The sequence below is a fragment of the Xyrauchen texanus genome, chromosome 10, assembly GCF_025860055.1.
Source record: "Xyrauchen texanus isolate HMW12.3.18 chromosome 10, RBS_HiC_50CHRs, whole genome shotgun sequence".
Lineage (NCBI taxonomy): Eukaryota > Metazoa > Chordata > Actinopteri > Cypriniformes > Catostomidae > Xyrauchen > Xyrauchen texanus.
The window spans coordinates 5,344,263-5,356,683 of record NC_068285.1 but is presented as its reverse complement, the minus strand read 5'-3'; the positions used below and the strand labels follow the sequence as shown (position 1 = coordinate 5,356,683).

Here is a 12,421-nt window from a genome sequence, read left to right as displayed (position 1 = left end):
TTTTAGGTCTTTTGGGAAGTCATGGGAATGTAATAGTGCAGTTTTTGTTTTGGGAGGAGCTCGATCATCTAGTCCTGCCTATGGATGTTAAAGACTGATCAAAAATCTATTAATTGTCATTAATAATCTGATTGAATAAGCTTATCAATCGTCAGTTGATTAATTCCAGGATAAATGTGTTGTGAAAGCAAGCCAGCAGATGTTGATGAGGTTATCTATACAGTCACCTGCCCCTAGAGGGCGCTTGCGGGCCGCACGTCACTGTCCGGTTCACAGATGAAGACACACTGATGCGAGATGAAGCGGCTCAATGTAAACAGTGTTGGAGCGTTTCTCTTTAAATGAACATTAATGCTTTCTGCACACACAGTGACAACATGAAAACAAGCACTGTTGATCTCGTTTCATCCCAACCTACCATTACATGAGCGATCGCCAGGGAAAGCACGAAGGTACATCATCACATCATCACAGGGGATTGTCCCTGTAGTAAGTCGCTTAGGATAAAAGTGTCTGCCCAATCCATAAATGTAAATGTATTAATTTGTATTCTGGGAAGAAAGAAAGTCAAACACATCTGAGATGACATGAGGGTGAGTAAATGATGAGAGAAATCTAATGTAAAGAAAGGCAGTACCAAGGGAGTACTACTATGATGTATATATTCTTAATCTTTCAAATAATATATATTTTTTATTTGCAGGTAAAAGGCATGTAACTGTCATGAAAATAATATCATAATGTAAAAAACCTTGATGGCTCAAAAAACAGGCTTCATTTACTATAAGCAAAATATAATTCATTTCTTGTTCATGTGGAGTAAAATAGGACAAGGACATTTTCTTGACAGGTTTTGTGAGAATCCCCCAGTGAGGTTATCACACACAGTTCTAGAAAAGTCTATGATCTTCTCACGTAAAACACAACTGCCTCTGGTGCCAACACTGAAATATTTTGGCTGCACATCCTGTTTAACTCTACAATCTGAAAACTGGCAAAACTCTCTCATTCTTTCAGTCCAGATCTGTTTACAGTGTGGAAGAAGAGAATGTGCCGTGACTCTAAACAAAGTAAAGCAAAAATGACAAAAGAAAGAAATGAAAACAGGTTGAGGGGGAGAGACACCCCTCAGTGGTGGACAGAGAAAGGTCAAGCACAGCCAACTGAAGAACAGATTGAGAACTGAACAGAACCCTGCAGAATCTGCAGAACCTGTATATATCTGTAGATAACTGTATATACCTGTATATATCTGTAGATAACTCTAGATACCTGCAGATATAGATACCTGCAGATACCTCTAGATATATTTACATTTATGCATTTGGCAGATGCTTTTATCCAAAGTGACTTACAGAGCACTTATTACAGGGACAATCCCCCCGGAGCAACCTGGAGTTAAGTGTCTTACTCAAGGACACAATGGTGGTGTGCATGGGGTTCAAACCAACAACCTTCTGATTAACAGCCCTGTGCTTTAGCTACTATGCCACCACCACAGATAACTCTAGATAACTGTAGATACCCGCAGATACCTGCAGATAACTCTAGATATCGGCCCACACAACTTCGGCATGTGAAGTCATGTGGGCCGGGATTCAAACCACCAACCCTGCAATTAGTGGCCGACTCGCTCTACCAACTGAGCCACAGCCGCCCCATAAATCAGCAGTGAAATCTGACAATACTGGATGCTTAAAAAAACAGTTTTTCAGGCTGGTCCAGTTAATGCACATGGATTTTTTCAGGTTGACTGACAGGTGAAGTCTTTATCTATAAGGTGATTGGCTGGTGATTTCTACATTGGTCCTGATTTCTTCTGTTTTTGTGTGTATCTCAAACTAAATTGTTTCAAGGCAATCTGAGTAAACACAAATAACAGTTTTTAAATGATAATGTTATTTATTGAAGCAAAAAAGTTATCCAATAGCAACTGGGCTTGTGTGAAAAAGTATTTGCCCCCGTATGAAACTGCATTCATAATGGCTGGACTAGACCCACGCAGACCTGATCATTGTCAGCCCTGTTCAGTAAAATCAACACCTAAAAACTTTTTCAGAAGCATGAAGTTGGCTAAAAGGTCTCACCCAGAAGCACACTACGGGAAGGTCGAAAGAAATTCCAGAAATGATGAGGAAACAGGTGATTGAAATGCATCAGTCTGGGAAGGGTTTCAAATCTGTTTCAAAGGCTCTGGGACTCCAAAGAACCCCAGTGACCGCCATTATCTCCAAATGGAGAACACTTGGCACAGTAGTGAACCTTCCCAGAAGTGGACGACCTTCCAAAATTCCTCCAATAGCACAGCGAGGACTCATCCAGGAACTCACAAAAAAATCCAAGGACAACATCCATGGAACTGCAGGCATCTCTCGCATCAATAAAGGTCACTGTTCATGACTCCACTATCAGAAAGACACAGGGCAAAAATGGCATCCATGGAAGAGTGGCGAGGCGAAAACCACTGCTGACCCAGAAGAGCATTAAGGCTCATCTGAATTTGGCCAAAACACACCTTGATGATCCTCAGTGCTTTTGGGAGAATGTTCTGTGAACTGATGAGTCGAAAGGTGAAGTTTTTGAAAGACAGGGGTCCCGTTACATCTGCCATAAATCAAACACAGAATTCCACAAAAAGAGCATCATACCTACGGTCAAGCATGATGGTGGTCATGTGACTGTGTGGGGGGTTTAAACTTGCAATAATTGAGGAACACATGAATTCTGCTCCACCAGAAAATCCTAAAGGAGAACGTCCCGTCATCAGTCCGTGAGTTGAAGCTCAAGCACAACTTAGACAATGATCCAAAGCACAGGAGTAAGTCCACCTCTGAATGACTCAAAAGAAGAGATATTAAAGTTTTGGAGTGGCCCAGTCAAAGTCCTGTCTTGAGATGGTGTGACAGGACCTTAAACGGCCAGTTCATGATCAAAAACCCTCCAGTGTGTCTGAACTAAAGCAGTTCTGTGAAGAAGAGCGGGACAGAATCCCCCCACAGTGTTGTGAACGACTGATCTCCAGATATCAGACGCGTTTCATGCAGTTAGTTTTTCACATGGGTGATATCGGCGTTGGATAACACTTTTGCTTTAATAAAAAATTAAAATTATATATATATATATATATATATATATATATATATATATATATATATATATATATATATATATATATATATTTGAAACTTGTATTTTGTGTTTACTCAGGTTGCTTTTGTTTTATGTTATATCTCGTCTGAAGATCTAAAACAATTTAGTATGAAAAATACCCAAAAACAAAATCAGGAGGGGACAAATACGTTTCACAGTACAGTACATCAGCTGTATTGAGTGTTCCAATTTCTCCCATTCATTTTAATAGAAGTGCTCCGTCTCCGGCTAAACAGTCTGAAAGAGGCACAGCGCTGAGCCCCGCCCCCAGATCACACACCCAATCAGATTTATTACAGTGCAGGAATTAAATCCACAGCCAACCGCAATATTGACATAACTTCAACTGCCTCCTCAATGAATAAAGAGTTTATACAAACTGCACTTGAGCAAACACACACACACACACACACACACACACACACACACACAATCACAGACACAAAGAATACACACACTCACACAACACACACTCAAACATACAACACACACACACAACACACACACACACACACACACAACAAACACACACACACACACAACAATCACACACACAACACACACACTTGCACACAGCAGATACACTATACCCATTTATACACACTAATGTAAAATATGGACTGTCCCTCATGTTCTTGTGTATGCTGGTACACCGGGGGAATCCCAGAGTTTGACATAAGAGGGAAACCCCACTATTGCAGCGCAATTCTGCAACAGGTCATGACAGAAAGTGAAGAAATAAACACAGTAACACCTCTGGAATATCTGGAAATAATGTGAAGCAATGGAGAATAAAATAGCCTTCCTCGGATCTCATGTTACACAAGCGTTGTAGGAAAGCTGCTTACTGATGGAGCCGCATGTATACAGGAGTAAAGAGTACGCAGCTTATAATATAGTGCATGAGCTGTTGCATGTCTGTTTTATCTGTGGTGTCCTGAAGTGAGACAGCTTCGGACACTCGTGACAGAGCAGATTTACAGCACTGACTGATGAGGACACATCCTAACAGAGATTCACCAGCAATTCCAAAAGGTGTTTCCCAAACTGCACACTTCTGCACTATTCAATATACTATAGGCATTGCAACAAAACGAAGTGTACCACGAGTACCAGGATGATGCACTATTTCAACCGTCAAAACAGAGTGCGGAAGTTGGACACTCAGCACGCGCGGCTTGCCGACATAGCGGGAGGGGCGGAGTTACCGGTAGCCATGGTGATCTGGCAAAACATTTGTAAACAATGGAGAATATTACAACTAGTGAAACTTCTGCGAAGACAACACCTTACAGAAATCATTTAAACGCTTTACCATCGTACCATGCTGTGTGAATATGTATATTAGTGAGATATATAACTGAGGGTGGATAGCACACTAAAACTGGCGGCAACACAACGCTTGGGTTTGAAACGTCACTTCCGTCAGCTGTGAAACGCCAAACGATTCCGTGTACTAAAAAAAATGGAACTATAGGTCCATTTGGAACTATAATACACTATGAAAATTCACACAAATCATGGCTGAGAGCACAGTTTATAACGTGTCATCACGGCCAAAGTCTCTCTAGCGAGTCGGTCCACTATCGGTCATGTTTGGGACGCTCTTGGGGGGATATTTCCAGTCATGACAGTACAGCTCCTATCTACTAGAATGGAGAAAGAGCAAAATCTCTAATATAGCTGATCAAGATTACAATCAAATAACATTTGTTCAAATCAGCAATAAAATCGGACAATAGCCTACTGGAATCATAAATTGTGTTTCTTGACCTCAGATTACACTAAAATACGCAATTTCTCCCGGCTTGTATAGCTAATGAGCATGCGCGTTCTAGAGTTGATTGACAGGTGATATCTGCATCTAATAGGTGATTGGCTCTTTTACCCGTAAGGCGGGACTTCCTTTTCATCATTGAGCGTCCCATTGATTTCAATAGAAGTGGCCCGTCTCTGCTAAATACCCTCTCTGGTGCAAGCAAGAGAATGCAGAATAATTCACTTAAAGACAAGAGACTGCTCATGTCAATCAAAACTGCTGCTATATTAATGTGAATCTCCTATATGACACTCTATATGATTTGTTCATGCATATGCACAGAAAACCATTCACGCGCATGCTCTCCATTCAACTCTATTTTACAATTCTATCATTTAAAGCTTTGAGTGATAATCCCAAAGCAACTCAAACTTCATGAGAGATTAAATGAATGCGCCAAACGATCAAACATCATTTACTTCTAAAATATAGACAACAATGATAGCCAAACAGAAGAAATATTGAATATTTAGTCATGTGACTGAGGTCTGATCCGCGCTCACAGTCCATCACGTTTATTGAAATGTTCCGTTTAAAGGCCCGTTTGTAAATCTAACGGGAAAGCGGCTAACCGGCTAACGGGGCGAGCTCAGAGTTTGAGTTCGATTAATGTCACCGAGAAAACTTTTAACGGACGCGTAAACAAACAAATAACACCGAAATGAAGAGCACATCCTCACCTGCTGTAAACACGTCTGTCCCGCGCCGTGACGCGCTCAGAGGAACACCGGACAAACCCAAAAGCGAGAAGAGAGAGAATAAAGTCGATCACGGGAAATCTCCGGTAACCGACACATGATCCGGTGCGTCAGAGAGAGGGCGCGAGGATGTTCATTCGGAAGAGAGTTCAAAGACAGCGACACGTTAATGTAAAAATGTTCCAAACAACTTCATCATGTCTGTAAACAACGTGTCTGTTAGAGATTCTTAGAAGAATATTTCAGCTCTAGTCAATGGTGAACTTTGAAGCTACAGAAAGCACATAAATGCAGCATAAAAGTAACCCATAAAACTGTGGGGTCGCCATCCGCATATTTGACTTGGCACAGATGTCTGACACAACCTCCAGTGGCTGGGGGTCTCTCACTCGCACCTACGGGGCAATTTAGAGTTAACCTGCATGTTTTTGGACTTGTGGGGGAAACTGGAGCACCCGGAGGAACCCACGTGAACACGGGGAGAACATGCAAACTCCACACAGAAAGGCCCAGTTGAGCTGGGACTCGAACCCGGGACCTTCTTGCTGTGAGGAGACAGTGCCACCTGCAAAAGTAACCCGTAAGACTCCAGTGGTTTGATCCATGTCTTCGGAAGTAATATGATCAGTGTGGGTGGGAAACAGATCAATATTTACTGTAAATCTCCACTTTCACTTTCTTCATGTGGGGCAGGTTTCCTCTGTAGGCCGGAGAGACAAATGTTTGGCCCGTGCTAAATGCCTGTTCACACCAATCCGTGACGATTATATGAGACAAACTTACGACGAAACGTCCATACGCACACAGAGAGTGTAAAACAGTTTCAGCCCTGTACAGTAGGTGGCAATGTTGCTGTTCTACAAACACTTATTTATGTGTATTATGTGCCCCCCAGTGGACTCCATTATAACTCATGCACAGCGCCCCCCAGTGGACTCCATTATCACTCATGCACAGCGCCCCCCAGTGGACTCCATTATAACTCATGCACAGCGCCCCCCAGTGGACTCCATTATAACCCATGCACAGCGCCCCCCAGTGGACTCCATTATAACTCATGCACAGCGCCCCCCCCAGTGGACTCCATTATCACTCATGCACAGCGCCCCCCAGTGGACTCCATTATCACTCATGCACAGCCCCCAGTGGACTCCATTATAACTCATGCACAGCGCCCCCCCCAGTGGACTCCATTATCACTCATGCACAGCGCCCCCCAGTGGACTCCATTATAACCCATGCACAGCGCCCCCCAGTGGACTCCATTATAACTCATGCACAGCGCCCCCCAGTGGACTCCATTATCACTCATGCACAGCTCCCCCCAGTGGACTCCATTATAACCCATGCACAGCGCCCCCCAGTGGACTCCATTATCACTCATGCACAGCCCCCAGTGGACTCCATTATCACTCATGCACAGCTCCCCCCAGTGGACTCCATTATAACCCATGCACAGCGCCCCCCAGTGGACTCCATTATCACTCATGCACAGCGCCCCCAGTGGACTCCATTATCACTCATGCACAGCTCCCCAGTGGACTCCATCATAACTCATGCACAGCCCCCCAGTGGACTCCATTATCACTCATGCTAGCGCCCCAGTGGACTCCATTATCACTCATGCACAGCGCCCCCAGTGGACTCCATTATCACTCATGCTAGCGCCCCCAGTGGACTCCATCATAACTCATGCACAGCGCCCCCCAGTGGACTCCATCATAACTCATGCACAGCGCCCCCCAGTGGATTCCATTATCACTCATGCACAGCGCCCCCAGTGGACTCCATTATAACTCATGCACAGCGCCCCCCAAGTGGACTCCATTATCACTCATGCACAGCGCCCCCAAGTGGACTCCATTATCACTCATGCACAGCGCCCCCCAGTGGACTCCATTATAACTTATGCACAGTGCCCCCAGTGGACTCCATTATAACTCATGCACAGCGCCCCCCAGTGGATTCCATTATCACTCATGCACAGCGCCCCCAGTGGACTCCATTATAACTCATGCACAGCGCCCCCCAAGTGGACTCCATTATCACTCATGCACAGCGCCCCCAAGTGGACTCCATTATCACTCATGCACAGCGCCCCCCAGTGGACTCCATTATAACTTATGCACCGTGCCCCCAGTGGACTCCATTATAACTCATGCACAGCGCCCCCCAGTGGACTCCATTATAACTTATGCACAGTGCCCCCAGTGGACTCCATTATAACTCATGCACAGCGCCCCCCAGTGGACTCCATTATAACTTATGCACAGTGCCCCCCAGTGGACTCCATTATAACTTATGCACAGCGCCCCCCCAGTGGACTCCATTATCACGCATGCACAGTGCCCCCCAGTGGACTCCGTTATAACTCATGCACAGTGCCCCCCAGTGGACTCCATTATCACTCATGCACAGCGCCCCCCCAGTGGACTCCATTATCACTCATGCACAGCGCCCCCCAGTGGACTCCATTATAACTCATGCACAGCGCCCCCCCAGTGGACTCCATTATCACTCATGCACAGCGCCCCCCCAGTGGACTCCATTATCACTCATGCACAGTGCCCCCAGTGGACTCCATTATAACTCATGCACAGCGCCCCCCAGTGGACTCCATTATAACTCATGCACAGCGCCCCCCCCAGTGGACTCCATTATCACTCATGCACAGCTCCCCCAGTGGACTCTATTATAACTCATGCACAGCGCCTCCCAGTGGACTCCATTATAACTCTTGCACAGCGCCCCCCAGTGGACTCCATTATAACTCATGCACAGCGCCCCCCAGTGGACTCCATTATAACTCATGCACAGCGCCCCCCCAGTGGACTCCATTATAACTCGTGCACAGCGCCCCCCAGTGGGCTCCATTATAACTTATGCACAGCGAGAGATTCAGAGGGACAGTATAGTATTATTCAGCATTGCATATGGGGAAAATGCACAAAGGAAATTCAATGTGAGATATCTTAGTAGTCTTTTCAATAGTCGACTAGTTGCTGAAGAACAAGTACACAATCCTGGGTGTCTATTGTCTGTGAAACGTGTTGTCTGATGAGGGCCTGAAGCAGACGCTCCATGAACTCATGTGTGTGTGATGAAAAGCGAGCTGACTCACACACGAGGCGCAGAATGGTTAATAATATATTCCTGCTGTCTGCACTCTGTGTGAAGAGAGTGTTAATTAGAACATCACAGAATCGTCTGCAGTCGCCCGCAGCACATCCCGTGCTTTACCTCATTCTGTACATCACATTAACTGTGTCGAATTCCCATGTATGATGTGCCATCTCTCAGTTTACTGTCAATGACATCTGTCATTCGTCTGAAAGCAGCAAAAAAGATTTTAGTCTGTAAATCACAGCTGATGTTACAGTTCATTCATCACACTGGAAAGAGGGGTGCACTGAATGTTCTGTTGTATACGGCACATTTGGGCAAAAATAGTCACATACTGCATACTTCAGATACTGAAGGATACTGTTTCAAACATTGCACACAATAACAACAACCCAAACTTAAGTTTCTGGAAGAGAGGTGTATAAACAGCTTTCCATGTCACAACCAAATGCACTTACTCTGTTTTAGCAATATTATTTGACTATTTTTGTGCAATAATGCTAAAAACTTCATTTACCTACAGAATAATCCTGTGAATGTAACACGACATTGCCTCTTCAAACTGTTTAATTAAGATTAAAGTCGCACTTTTCTTCGCTGTGTTGATGTTTTTCCTACTGAATCATGAAGAACTGCTGCCATCTGATGGTGGATTCATGTAAGTGCAGATACGTTTTTTTTTCTCCCCAATTTTTCATGCCTAATTCCCAAAGCGCTCCAAGTCCTCGTGGTGGCGTAGTGACTCGCCTCATGTGTGTGTGTGTCACTACACCACCATGCACTACATACACACTCACACACACACACACACACACACACACACACACACACACACACACACACACTCACACACACACACACATACACACACACACACACACATACGACTGTCACTCACACACATACACACACACTCACACACACACACACACATACTCACACACACACACACACACATACGACTCTCACTCACACACACACACACACACATACACACACACACATACCCACACACAGACACACACTACACACACACACTCACACACACACACAGACACACACACACACTCACACACACACACACTAAACACACAGACACACACATACACACACACACACACACGACTCTCACACACACACACTCACACATACACACTCACACACAAATACACACACACACACACACTACACAAACACACACACACATACTCACTCACACACATACACACACACACTCATGTGTGGGGTTGATTTATATCAGCACAGGTGGAGGTGCTCCCCCAATAACAGACCTACTGGAGTTTAAGGAATTTACAGCCTTTGGAAAAAAGCTGTTCCCCTTCTGTCACTCACTCAACGTTGTGTCGAATGAAGTGACACAAGGGGTCTTCTTGGGATGGCAAATGTACCTCTAAACATGAGAAAAGGCCAATGTGAAGTTGGCAGACAGAATTTGCATGCCCCGCCCCGGACATACGGGTATAAAGGAAAGCGGGGCTGCGAGTGCCAGTCAGAATTTGTTCGGAGCCAAATCTCTTGCCCTATGGAGGTTTCTCCCACTAATCCGGGGCAAGCACGTCTTGATCCGTTCAGACAACACCACGATGGTAGCATACATAAATCGCCAAGGCGGCACGCACTCTCGTCATATGTCACAACTCGGCCGCCATCTCCTCCTTTGGAGTCAGCTGCGACTCAGGTCGCTGCGCGCCACTCACATCCCTGGCAACCGCAACACGACGGCGGACGCGCGGTCGTGGCACATTTCGCCCAGCGAAGAGTGGAGGCTCCACCCCCAGGTCGTCCAGCTGATATGGAACCAATTTGGCAAGGCACAGATAGATCTCTTTGCCTCCCAAGACAACTCCCACTGCCTACTCTGCTACTCCCTGACAGGAGCTCCTCTCGGGACAGATGCACTGGCACACAGCTGGCCCCGGGGGCTACGCAAGTACACATTTCCCCCAGTGAGCTTTCTTGCACCAGTGCTGTGCAATATCAGGGAGGACAAGGAACAGGTCATCCTGGTGGCCCCTTACTGGCCCACCCGGGCCTGGTTCTCGGATCTTACGCTCCTCGCAACAGCACCTCCCTGAAAAATTCCCCTGAGGAAGGACCTTCTTTCTCAGGGACGGGGCACCCTCTGGCACCCGCATCCAGACCTCTGGAACCTCCACGTCTGGCCCCTAGACAGGTGCGGAAGATCTGACTGATCTACCACCTGCAGACACGATCAACCAAGCCAGAGCTCCTTCCACCAGGCAACTTTATGCTCTAAAGTGGTGCTTGTTCGCAAATTGGTGTTCTTCTCAAGCCGAAGACCCGCAGAGGTGCACAGTTCGGTCAGTGCTTTCATTCCTGCTGGAGAGGCTGGAGGGGAGGCTGTCCCTATCACGGCCCACCACGACGCAGTAGATGGTAAGTCCCTAGGTAAGCACAACTTAATTATCAGGTTCCTGAAAAGCGCCCGGAGACTAACCCTCCCCTGCCTAGCCTGTTCCCCTCCTGGGTTCTCTCTGTAGTCTTTTCGGGCCTTCAGAGAACCTCCTTTGAGCTGCCGTCTCCCTGAAGACGGTCCTTCTGAACGCGTTAGGCTCCATCAAGAGGGTTGGGGACCTGCATGCGTTCTCTGTCAGCGACACCTGCCTGGAGTTCAGTCCGGCACATTCTCACGTTATCCTGAGGCCACAACCGGGCTACGTGCCCAAGGTTCCTACGACCCCCTTCAGGGACCAGGTCGTGAACCTGCAAGCACTGCCCCGGGAGGAGGCAGACCCTGCCTTCTCGTTGCTGTGTCCAGTACGTGCTTTGCATATCTATTTGGACCGCACGCAGAGCTCTAGATGTTCTGAGCAGCTCTTTTTCTGATTCGGCGGACAGCGGATAGGGAACGCTGTCTCCAAACAGAGGTTAGCACTCTGGGTCATTGATGCTATTTCTTTAGCTTATCACACCCAGGCCGTGCCCACCCCCTTGCGGGTTTGAGCACACTCTACGAGAAGTGAGGCATCCTCCTGGGCACTGGACTTGGCACCTCCTTAGCAGACATCTGCAGAGCAGCGGGCTGGGCAACACCCAATTCCTTTGCCAGATTTTACAATCTCAGGGTTGAGTCAGTCTCGTCCCGTGTTTTGTCAGGTAATGCAGCACAACCCTGTCGGCGGACCCGCATTTCCCTTGGCCAGCCCCGCTGCCCCGGTCGCCATGCTTGCAGAGTCCCCCCTCATTAGGGTGGACCTACCACCACGCCATTTCCCACGTACTGCTTCACAACCCTTGTGGTGTATTTGCCACATGTTACCTCCCCCTAGACTGGGAAGGATGTGGCCTCCGCAGGGTCTTATCCCCCCGAAAGAATAGGACCGGGAAAGACTGCCTTCCCCGACGCGTTTCATAGCTTTAAGATAGCCCCATCTGCTTCACATCCTATGTGAGAGACATAGTGAGAGAAAAGGCGCGGCTGCCGGGCTTGCTCCCATGCTAGTCATGTAGCGCCGGTTCCCCCCTCAGGGCTGTGGGGAACCTAAGGTCTGTATGTGACATCTCTTTGGGGGCGTTGGGGAGGGCTACGTGCAGCCGACACAGTTGCCTGCTTGCACCTGTCTCGACAGTTCACGTAACACGTTTTTAG

General features: G+C 46.8%; 1 pseudogene; it reads right to left on the bottom strand.

Moving 5' to 3' along the window:
- LOC127650408 (zinc fingers and homeoboxes protein 2-like) overlaps positions 1–5,863 on the bottom strand; it is a 23,472-nt pseudogene extending 17,609 nt beyond the window's left edge.
- Positions 5,864–12,421: the final 6,558 nt, after the last annotated feature.